The following is a 12,415-nucleotide window of genomic DNA, read 5'->3' as shown; positions in this document are numbered from 1 at the left end:
GCTCACATGCCTCCGGCCTGTCCTCCCCGTGATATGTTGAGTAGGAGTGGAATTTACATGGAGAACGTGCCAGCAGCTCTAGGTTTCCATTCACTGCCGTTCCTTGGGAGGTGTCACAGCCCTGCCTGGGAGCCCCCGTGAATTGTTCTTCCCCCCGGCCTTGCTGTTAAGCCCCTTTGTGAAGATCCTCTGAGGATTTAGCAGCCGGCTCTGAGGGCATGCTCTGTTTTCTCATTGCATTTCTGGCTTAGTACCTTAGTTTTCTTTTCCTACCTTCATGTTTCTCTTCTCTCAATGTCCTCATTAAAAGCTCTTCTTTCTTCCTCTAAATGCCATGCTGATGATCACCTCCATCCCTTCTGCTCCCAGCTTGTATAATGCCTGGGATTCTAATGCTTGAGTCACTCTCTGGGCTTGGGCCAGTAAATGCAGAGCGTAAATCTAAGTTTGTGCGAAAGGTTATCTGGGAGGAATAAGGTGGGCACGTTGACCCCACCCATCGTTAACATTCAGAAAGCAGGGCTGAAGAGACAGGAAGCAGGTGACTCTACTGGGGCCTTTGGTGGTGGGAAGTCGGGGATTGGGCGGTGGTACAGACACAGGACCGGAGAGCATCTTGGAGGGGTGCTGCAGAACGGATGTGAGGACAGGCCCCCGGCATGAGCAAGGGAAGAAAAACATCTCTTACATCTAAGACACAACAGTAGTAAGATCCCACCTTCAGGACAGTGGAAGCTCGCCTCCCAATCCTTCTTTCGGAGCTCTTTCCACCAGGTCATTCATTGCAGATTAGACGGCCTGTCCTCGAACGAATCCAGGCGTCGTTAAAAATGCAGACAGATCAGCCTCTTCAGTACCCAGGCCTAAAAAAAAACCCAAAACAGATTATGCCATTATGTTGACCTACTGCCATAGAGACAAGACGATTAGGGAAACAAAAATCCAAACTTTTAGCTTTCTAGTTTTACGGAAACAAAAATCCAAACTTTTAGCTTTCTGGCTTTACGATGAGTCATAAAGGATCCCACGTGGATAACTGAGCTGCTCTCGGAACAAAACTTAATTATGTTCGGTAGTTTGGAAGATGTTTAGTGACAGGGACTCTACGTCCCTCAGAAGTGATCAGCCCCTTACGAGTCTTTTAGATCTAATTTGCAAATGGAAAGCAATTGAGAGGGGATAGATATTGCTCAACCCTCTTCATCGCGTTCCAAGTGTGCTTAACACTGCACACGGGCAGACTCTGCCGACAGCCCGTTGGGTGTTTGTGGGACGCAGCCATCTGTTCCAGGCTTTTCCTTCAAGAGCTGCAGGCAGGGTTGTAGGAACTTAAAATGGATTTCTGGTTACTGGGGAGAAGAGGTCCTGGAAAGGGAAGCCACCTATAGGCCAACAGTGAGAAATCCAAGCAAGTTAGATTTTGGAGTTCTCAGGACGCGCCTTGTTTGTTTGCAACGCCACGTTTGCTCTGGCTTAAAAGCCCTGCCTCGCTCTCTAATTGCCAAGTCTGGGCTGGCTGCCGTCAAAGTCCTCCCGCCCAAGGCGACCAGGAACACCTCTCCCTGCCCTTTGGTGTCCTGGGTGCCTCTGGCTGGTGCAGCCAGGACCAGGCAGAGAGGACGGGCGGGCTGACAGTCAGCATCTCAGCACGGAAGGCTCTATGCTGCAGGTACACTGCTTTCTCATCACCTGTATTTTTGTTTTGTTCTCCTGACAACCTCGAGGGGCAGGTCTAACAGGTGGATCCTGCCCGTTTTACAGAGGACGAGAGAGGGTCTGAGGGCAGGATGGTCGGCGGCCACATGGCTCCTGACGTGAAGCTCAGTCAATGGAAAACAAGGGCAGGTGGGGACTGGCAAAGGGGGCTCCTGCGATCGCCTGGATCCTGGCAGGATGCGTGTGGGACGGGAGACCTGCCGGGTGGAGGAGGGGTGGGAGTTGGTGGGCTACCTTCTCACCCAGCCACTGGTCGCTGGGAGGAAAGGAGCATCTTTGAGGGTCGGAATGGCACTCAGGGGATGAAAACGGTTTTGACAGCCTGTGGACCAGCTCGTGCTTTTCTCCCTCACTGCCTGTCTTTCCTCCCACCCTGTTTCTTGGTTTGGAAGCTGAGGATCAAAGCATCCGTAGTTCTGTACCATTTGTTGAAATCTCAGCACTCTGCTGTCGAAGGCCCATGAAGACGGGTGGCCGGAGGGACTTGATCTACTGCGAAGAACGCGGGAGATTTGCGTTGGCTCAGAGGGGTCAGAAGGGCGTGCCTTGCACACAGCCGAGTGAGGGCGTGCACGTGTGTGCGGGAGCGTGCATGCGCCTGTGTGCACGTGTACCTGGGCACACGCATGTGCGTGTGTTTGGCAGGATAGGAGAGCAGGCTGTGGTTAGTTAGCAGGACCAGCAGGTGACCAGCCTGAGGACAGGAGTGTGCAGTCGGACTGTGGTGGCCTGTGCTTGCTGGGCGGAGGAGATGGGACACAGTCTAGCAGTAGGGTGACTCGTGTCCAGATTGGCCCTGGACAGGTTTGGTTCTGGGGTAATTATTCATAGCATCCCCTTTTGCTTTCAGAAGTGCCTCCCATAAATTATTTGGGCATCCTTTCTAAGAGGACGCCCAAACCTTGCAGGCTCAGCTGGACAGCTGGGCGGAGCTAGCTACCCCGGTCCTCTCTTCCTGGTCCTGCCTAGGAGCTGCGACCTGGCCGCAACCTTCTGCTTTTGTCTCTGGGTCCAGTTCCTGATGTTGGCAGAGCAAGTCTTATGTGTCTCCTTCCAGGGCCATCTGTTGAGGACACATACCCCCAGGTTTGTAGAAGATCCAGGCTTTGCAGAGACCAGACACCAGCGCCATGGGTGTTTCCTCTGACTTACCTGTTCGTTATCCTAACCACGTCCCCAAACCACGTGCCTCTCCTGCCTGAGAACATGTGCCCTTCCCAGGGCAGAGGACGCTCGCTCGCAGACAGATGGACAACGTTGGGTCACTTTCTAGTAATTGTCTATTCACGGAGCGTGAGGGCCCATTGTTGCTTTACATTCAGGATGAAAATAGCTCTGTGTCTTGACCGGCTTCAAGGAAGGCTTTGAAAACATCAAAACAGAACTCTCCGAAAATGCACTCACAGCACTGTCTCCAAAACGTCCGATCTAATCGTCTCTCAATCAGAACAGTTTTCTTTCCTCTCTTCCCTGTTATGCATGACAGTGACACAGGGTGGGTTCGGATTTCTTCTCGGTACAGTGAGGACAACGCAGGGACCCCTCCTACTTCTCCAGACTCTGGGCAGGCTCGGAGCTGGCACTCGGGCGGCCGTCTTAGAACACCATGCAGACTCTGCAAGCTGAGGACATTGAATTAAGCCTCTGTGTTGATGAGGGCATTAGATCAGCCATCGGGGATCCTGGGCCTTGAGAGGGAATCAGAGGAAGTTAAAGGCGATCCAAGTTAGGGCAGCTGAGAGGCATACGGACGACACAGCCACGCTCTTGGGGGTTTTCCACACAACGTACTGTAAGAAAATAGAAACCGTGACTAACACGTGCATTGAAACCTGCTTCAAAATATAAAACTCAAGCTGACATTCAACATCTGACAAGTTCTGACCCAGAGCTTTCCCAGTCTTACCTTGCTCTGCACAAAAATTACGCTGTGTCTGAACTAACCCACTGTCTTCTGTGCCTGCGTGGTGCCTCCTACCAGCCCTGGGCCACCCCGTCCTCCATCAGCAGTACCCCTCCCCCACTCTTCCTAGCTGAATCTCACCTCCTTTTCTCTGGGTCCATGGCACGTCTGCCCCAGTCTCCGAGCACCCACCCCACTTGCCTGGGTCCGACTCAGTCACTGGCCAGTAGGGGCACCACTGCCCACTGCAATCAGAATTGGGTCTGAACACCCACCCTCCACTTGGTAATTGGATAACCTTGGGTTAGAAACATCGCCTTTGGAAGCTGAGTTTCCTCACATGTGAACTGTTGGAGGGGAGGGGAGCACGAAAGCGCGGAGAGGACCCAGGGTGCCCTGGCTTATCGCCAGCACCCACTGACCAGGCCTAAGGGGCTGCCCAGGGTGTCTGGCCCCTGAGACACATAGACCGGAGGAAGCGCCCTGAATCCTAGCTTAAATAAAGTGGTCACCTTGAAAGAGGGCATTCTCGTAGTCCCAGCCCTCCCAACACACACACACACTGAGTCCACATTACCTTGGCCAAAGGCCACCGATGTAATCCATGATGAGGCCTCTGGTTTCCTCTGCTCTTTCAGGGACCCAGGGGTCCATAGTTTGCCCCCAGAGAGTCCATCCTTATTCTCTCCCAAGATCTCTTTATGATCCAGGTACTGTTTTCCAACAGTATTTCTGAAAAAACCAAAGACCTGCCCTTGGTCATTTTGACTTTCTGTAAAATTATTACTAGCCCTTTCTTGACGAGTTGTGTGTGCTTTAATTTAGAGATGTTCTGCCCAACATCCAGACCTGGGCCCTTCTGCAGATGAGGGATTCCAGGGAGTATTGTGCTAGTTTAGGGGAGCTTGTGGAATCTTTGATTTTAAGGAGATGGGATTTCTTGAGGAGGGACATTGCATAATTGGGGGCAGTGACTGCTGTCCTACGGCAGGCTGGAGAGCAGTGACTCACACGTTTTGATTTCCGGCTGCAGAGCTGACCATTCTAGGAGGTCATGGGTAAGTGTTTCTTTGGCAAAAATCAAGGCATATCCTGTATTTGATAGGACTCAGTACCCAGCACCTGAAAACTAGATCACAGTCACTTTTTACTTCATAGACATTCAACTTTTAAAAAATTAGGAAAGGGGGCATTCCTTTTTTTTAATGAAAAATGTTACAACGTGAAATCCCTCACTCCCCATGCATATCACTGTGAACAGTTTCCATGTGCTGGAAAAAGCGTGGAAAGAAAGATGCATACCGAGGCTGCGATGATCATTTTATAAATTTCTTTTTGAAATTTGCCTTTCCACCCACCCCCCAACACCACATCATAAGTAAATGTACCTGATGCATTTAACATGACCTCTTAGACTCTCTGGTCTGCTTCCTGGACACACAGCTACTTTCTACATTCAGCTGCCAGCAGATTCCCTTTGGACCCACACGCTTCTGCTGCAGGGAGCTGAGCAGTCACCTTCCCCTCAACTGTCCCCAGCCAACTGCGCGCCCAGCATTTATGCCTCCTCTTGTCACTTCTGTATCTTGAGTGGCTCAGAAGGGGCCGGATAAGACAAGGAGGGTATATGCCAGAGGAGTTAACTCCCCACTAGGTGGCTGTTGACCAATTGCAAACAGAAGACGGGAGGAAGCCAGGAGGCTGGGATACATTCATCCTCCTTCCTCTCCTGCTCTGAGGTGTGCTATTTCTGCACCGTCTGTCCCAGAAAGGTGACATCTCATGCTGTGACCTGCTGTGTCATTCAGGACGCATTGGGAAACAGTGCCGGCCCTTAACAGCTCACCTTGCATTGCTCCATATTTCCACAAGGGGGCAGTGTCACACACACAGCTTTATTTGGTGATGCTTTGATAGGTTTGTTTTGTAGGATTTCAAATTGCAGGTGCAGCTCAGAGGGGAGAAGATTTGGGGGTGGTGACGTTCCTTCAGGCTTGAATCATGCCATCTTTGATCAAAGCAGAGCTGCGTGGTCACACAGCTCCCACCTGGGAGGATCAGGCAGGAGCTCATCAGCTCTTGTCAGGAGTTCCCCCCTTAGGTTTGTTTGTGGCTTTAAGACAAGTCTGATTCACACTTCACCTCTGAAAGAGGCGGTATTGAGGCTCCCCTGTGGGTGCCCAGTGTGCAGTGGAGTTCTGATTCCTGTCTGGTCCCTGTCTCCACCCATCACATATAAATCGACTAAGGATTTAATGTGGCACTGTTTAAAATTTTTGAAAAGAAAAAGTGCAAAATATCTTTTTGACCTTGATTAGGGTAAAGTTTGTTTGTTTGTTTGAAACAAAACCCAGAAATGCTCACCATGAATTAAAGGAATGATAAATTTAATTATTTTAACATTAACGATTTCTATTCATGAAAAAGCATTATAAAAAGGAAAAAAAACCCACACAAACTGAGAAGATATTTGGAACACACATAAAGTATTATTATCAGAATATACTGAAACATTTTATAAAAGAAAAAGATAAAAATCTGGCAAAAGACATGAATGGACATTTTACTGTTAAGGGGAAAAATGGCCAATAAATATATGAAGACATATTCCATTTCATTATTGATCAAATTGCCAAAATTAAGGAAGTTGGTACTATTAAATGGTGATAAGGATTTGGGCCAAGAACTTGTCATACTCATTGCTGGTGGGAACATTTTCTGGGACAATTACTTTAAAAAAAGATTCATGGGGCTTCCCTGGTGGCGCAGTGGTTGAGAGTCCGTCTGCCGATCCAGGGGACGTGGGTTCGTGCCCCGGTCCGGGAGGATCCCACGTGCCGCGGAGTGGCTGGGCCCGTGAGCCATGGCCGCTGAGCCTGCGCGTCCGGAGCCTGTGCTCCGCAACGGGAGAGGCCACAGCGGTGAGAGGCCCGCGTACCGCAAAAAAAAAAAAAATGCAAGAGATCTGCAGATGTGTAAGCACAATATCCTCCCCATAAGGCAGGATGTGTTCCACCTTGATAGGCCAGCCCATATCTAAACCATGTGTTCATTTTCACAGAATTCCTCTCGAGAGAGGATGATCCTGAAGACAGGAAGCAGTGTACAGAGAAAAGAGGTTCTTATATAAATTACAGGTCATAGCCAATAGGCTTTTGTGCTCCAAGTCCAAACCATTCATTAGGGACAATCTGATGATATGTTTCAGCCAAAACATATCTGAGGCCAAGTTACCATGTTATAGGATGGCAAAGTTTTAAAGCCACCCATCAAGTGTGGTTCTTGCCAGGTGATGGATTTTGAGAATAGAGGTCATCAGATAGAAGTGAAGCAAAGGAGCTCAGGGTAGAATCTGAGTAACGCCCTTTACCTAAGATCTGGGAAAATGAGCCATCTTCCAAATAGACAGCAACTGTTCCCTCGCTCTTTTACAGGCTTTCATTTTTCCAAAGTTCAATCACAAAGGCATTGCCTGTGACAGGCACTTGAATGCTGATTCTGGGGAGACAGGAAACTCTTTTTCTATGTACCGTATGATAGAGGATTTTAGATTCCGGGCTGGCCATCCTGTTGTGTTGCTGGCAATCTCAAAAGTGCTTAGTGTTTGAATCCAGTTACCAAAGAACCCAACTGACTTATTAAAAGAAAGTAGTAGCGAAGGAAGCTGGTGACACAGAAAGAAAAGTGAGTACAAACCACATGGTTTGTTTGATTATATATTTTGACTAAATTATTAATAAATTTTATTTCCAAATTGGGTTCGTACCAAGGAGAAGCAAAGGATGCAAAATGATATATTAATGATAAGGACCTTACAAGAACCATAGTTAATAGACAAAAAGCATCTCCTAACGATTCAGAACCTTACAGCAAATCAAGAGAAAAGAAAAACAAAAGCATTAAAATCAAAGCACGAGATTGTGTGGTTCAAATTATCTGCATCTCGTTCAATGGATCCTGGTTGAACTTGGCTACTTCGTGCCGATGTCCCCTTGATCTGAAAGTTTTGGATGGAAGCTGTTTTTTTCTGATGAATACCTGCTTTTAGAGAATTCCAACTCATTCTCAGCTTGAGGTCTCCATACAGGACAGATTTTCCATGAATAGAAAATGTCTCGTCCGGTTGGTGAGCAGCAGTGCGACAAGCGGAAGGGCTCTTTGAAGCTGCCCTCCTGTGTCGGGGGGCCTGGATCTGCTGAGGAAGGAGAGTACCCCAGCTGGGCAGCTGCCAGCCTTCCACAGCAGGACAGCCACTGGAAGCCCAGCGGGCGGCAGGATGCAGCACCCGAGGCCAGGAGCTTAGAGGAGGGAGGCGCTCCCCCGCTGGCGCAGCCGGCCTGGCAGGGCCAAGGGGGAGGCCGTCCATGCTGGGCCTTTCCACCACCAGACGCCAAGGAACACAGTGACACAGGACGAGCTCGCAGCAGGGACCTACTCAGATTTGCCACCGAGCACAGAGGTGCTGAGGTCAGGAGTCTGGAAGCTGGGTCCATCCGCCCTGTCTGAGGACACTCAGCTGTCTAAGGAGACTGATCCAGCACCTGGTCCCCTCTCTGGGCACAGTGTGGATACTGACCTTCTCCCCGTAGAACTGCGGCTGCAGATAATCCAGAGAGAAAGAAGCAGGAAAGAGCTGTTTCGCAGAAAGAACAAGGCGGCAGCGCTCGTTCAGTGGGCCTGGAGAAGCTACCGGCTCAGCAAGCACCTGGCCCACCGTCTGCACATAAAGCAGCTTGGAACCAGAGATATGGACAGATGGAACTGAGAGTGCGTGGCTTTGATCCTCCAGGTCTGGAGGAAGGAACTGGAACTGAAACCCCCAAAGACCATGGCAGTAAAAGCAGGACCACCAAGAGTCCACCCAAGGGCAGCTCAGGCACCAAGGCCACCAGGCACTCAGTGCTCAAGCAAATCTACGGTTCTCAAGAAGGAGAAGTGTGTCCGCCCACAAGATCTTCAAAAGCCCATTCTGTGCTGGTCTCAACTCAGTGAGCCACTTGCAGTGTATACACCCCCTTGAGAACAGTGGAACATCAAAGAATTGTTCTTATAACCTGCAATCAGCTAACCCATCAAGAAACGAAACAAAGCTTCATCTGCCTATAGAGAAGACTGTCGCCGGAGGGGGGTTCTAATAGCGAGTGCAGAATTCTCTGATTCGCTTTTACACTTTGGGAAAACTTTAATATCCGTGCTGGAAGCCTCATTAGCCTGAAAATGGTGTAACCACTGAAAGAAATATGTTTTCTCTCTGCTCGTACACAGCACTGTTTTGTAAATTCTTAGCCGGTGCTGAAAGGACCAGGGTAGATTATACCTGTGCAAAACTGCCTGTCTGCCTACACGTCCGTCAGTACGGCTGGAAAAGAGTATTTCTAATAACAGGTAAGTCTAAGTAAAACTAAGCAAGTGAGCACTAAAGATGCTCCTGGGCTGGGATTTCTCCCTAGCTGGTGCAAGCCTGGTTTGCTGGCTCCAGTGAAGAGCCTAAATGAGATGGAGAGGAACCTGTCCCACGGCAGCTGGCTTCAGTTCACTACTTTTCTGGAATCTAATGCAACGGACTTCATTACAGATGCTACATCCCGTTATTCCAACATCATCAGTTTTAAGAGATCAGTTTAGACCAGAGTCATGACCCAGTGTTTTGCTCTTAGAAACTGTCTGTCTAAGACTGTAATAGGTATACTCTGTTGATTGCTTACATTTGACAGTTCCCGTGTCAGCCTCTGAAGGCCACAGCCTGCGGCCACGTCCCCTCTGTGAATGGCGTTCCTTCTGCTAAGCACCGGCGGCAGTATCACAGCACCAGGGCCTCAGTCGGGCAGGTCGACAGACCAGACATTCACGCACAGGGTGCCAATTCGGGCCATAACCTTCCACTTGTATTTTCTGCCTGACCTGCAGATGTGAGCAATCTTGTCAAAATGCTGTTCCTTTGGCACGGGAAACTGTGCTAACTGTGCATTCTAGCTCTCTAAGATCACCTGGTTTAAATAAAATCCAGTGATTGTGGGCTTTTTCACATTTTTTAAGGGCAAAGCAACTAGGAATGTAGACAGGCAGAAACAGTGGCATATTAGGCTTACAAATATTCCTAGAACTGCTTGCATTTTAAGATTACTGCCACCCTTGTCCTGACAGGAAGAGATTGGAAGCAATAAAGTGTTATTTAATTACCTGGGTATTTTACAGTTGGCTAACTAAGTTACTTCATTATTATGAAAATGATTATAACATAAATTAAGAACTATTACAATGGATCACTAGTAGAAAATCATTTTGTAAGAGTCACCCAGCTCAGACCAAGCACCATTTAGGTACAGGAAAATCCACAACAAATGGGAGCACTGTCTTGAAATCCTGCTAGAAAAATCCTCTGGAAACAACACAACTCCATAGTCAGAAGCCACCACTCCCAAACAAAACCAAACGAAAAACTAGTTTGTTGCTGTCTGAATGAGCTGGGGCTGAGAACCAAAAAATGAAATTTGCCTAGATGGGACCACAAAGACGCAGCTGATTTCTTAGTATACAACAGAAGGTAGCATAATATCGCTCTGTATTTTATATACACTTAGCTATGAAATACAGAGTACCTGTAACCGCATATCACATGCTAGTCCCGGAAGCCAGCCTGTGCATCGGTGGGAACTCCCAAGCATTATTTTCCTATTTCAGTGCAAAGGAAGGTTCACAAACAACTTCTTTAAAAGTTCAAATATTTATTACATCAGTCTCTTCAAAATGAGATGCGAATAAACAGTTTCAAACAGAGGTGCCACAGTGCCCTTTCGATACACTGTACACAACACGCTGGGTCCCTGGGGATGCCCAGTGATGCACACGTTGAAACAATAATGTAAGTCTGTGAGTCAGTGCTCATGGACACCTCCACTCTTCAATGTCTGCAGAGAAAAACAAGAGTGATATGAGAGTTGTACCAAAAAAAAAAAAAAAGAAAGAAAATGTCTTGTCTGGGGAAAGGCAAGTGTGTATTCAAGGACTGAACCCTTGAGATTTTTCTGCCGTGCTACTTAACAGTATAAGATTGTGTCCATCAGGTTTTGAGGGCCGTCTTTCTCAGACGCCTCTTAAGAAAAATCAATTTTCCAGGTTTTAGATTACGCAAGGGTTGTTTAGGAGAATGGTGAGCAAAGGGTACTCGTGCCTATGGATGATAAGACTGGATTTATTATGTGAGTCCTCTGCAGTATTTCTCCAAGTCTGCTTGCCAGAGGGCACATCTAGAACCAGAGATAAAATGACAGTTGGCCCTTGGACAATGTGGAGGGTTAATCCGAGTATAACTTATAGCTGCCCCTCTGTATCCACAGTCCCTCTGCATCTGTGGATTCAACCAACCACGGACCGTGTAGCACTGTAGTATTTACTGTTGAAAAGTATCCACATATAAGCGGACTCACACTGTTCAAGGGTCAGCTCTACTGCAGTCCTGGGCTGACTCATAGAAATCAGTAACAGAAGGAAATTCGGGAAATTCATATATAATATATATATTCTATAATATATATATTACAGAAATGATAAAACACAGTCCTAAGTAATCAATGAGTCAAAGAAGACACACCAAGGAAATTAGAAAATACTTTGGGATGAATGAAAACGAGGCACAACATTTCCAAACAAGGTACTAAGGTAGTCCTTAGAAAGTTATAGTTGTAAATTTTTATATTGAAAAAGAAAGATCTCACGTTAATAACCTCAGTTTCCAACTTAAGACATGTAGAGAAGGAGAGCAAACTAAGCCCAAGTAAGCAAAAGGAAGGAAATAATAACAGAGTGAAGATTAATGAAATAGAGAGAGAAAAACAGAAAATCAACAGTAGCAAAGCTGGTATTTTGAAAAGATCAACAAAACTGACAAATCTTTTTTTTTTTTTTTTTTTTTTTTGCGTTACGCGGGCCTCTCACTGTTGTGGCCTCTCCCGTTGCGGAGCACAGGCTCCGGACGCGTAGGCTCAGCGGCCATGGCTCACGGGCCCAGCCGCTCCGCGGCATGTGGGATCTTCCCGGACCGGGACACGAACCCGTGTCCCCTGCATCGGCAGGCAGACTCTCAACCACTGCGCCACCAGGGAAGCCCCAAAACTGACAAATCTTTAGCTAGATTAACTGAGAAAAAAAGAGAGACGATTCAAACTAGTAAAATCAGGAATGAAGAGGGGACATCGCTACAGACCTTAGAGAAAGGAAAAGAATAATAGGGGAAGAAAATTGCATGTCAGTAAATTAGATAACTTAGATGAAATGGAAAAAAATTCTAGAAAGACACAAACTGCCAAAACCGACTTGGAAGAATTTTAAAATCTGAAAAGACCTGCAACAAATAAAAGATTAAATTAGTAATTAAAAGCTTCCCACCCAAAAACGTACAGTCCCCAAATTCTACAAAACGTTATGAAATTAATGTCAGTTCTTTACAAACTCTCCTGCAACAAATAAAAGATTAAATTAGTAATTAAAAGCTTCCCACCCAAAAACGTACAGTCCCCAAATTCTACAAAACATTATGAAATTAATGTCAGTTCTTTACAAACTCTCCTGTAACAAATAAAAGATTAAATTAGTAATTAAAAGTTTCCCACCCAAAAACGTACAGTCCCCAAATTCTACAAAACATTATGAAATTAATGTCAGTTCTTTACAAACTCTCCTGTAACAAATAAACAGATTAAATTAGTAATTAAAAGCTTCCCACCCAAAAACGTACAGTCCCCAAATTCTACAAAATGTTATGAAATTAATGTCAGTTCTTTACAAACTCTTCCAAAA

General features: G+C 47.0%; 1 protein-coding gene across 1 annotated transcript in view; it reads left to right on the top strand.

The window, feature by feature from the left end:
- The window catches only part of LOC111176411 (actin related protein 3B), a 289,879-nt gene extending 277,464 nt beyond the window's left edge, over positions 1 to 12,415 (top strand). Inside the window, exon 16 of the transcript XR_016394224.1 lies at positions 1 to 12,415. This exon is cut by the window's left edge and continues 47,499 nt beyond it. The gene's annotated coding sequence lies outside the window, so the exon portion shown is untranslated.

Source organism: Delphinapterus leucas, chromosome 9, assembly GCF_059928025.1.
Source record: "Delphinapterus leucas isolate spDelLeu-1000000601 "Yukka" chromosome 9, BTC_Dleu_Yukka2, whole genome shotgun sequence".
Lineage (NCBI taxonomy): Eukaryota > Metazoa > Chordata > Mammalia > Artiodactyla > Monodontidae > Delphinapterus > Delphinapterus leucas.
This window is presented reverse-complemented; position numbering and strand designations above follow the sequence as displayed.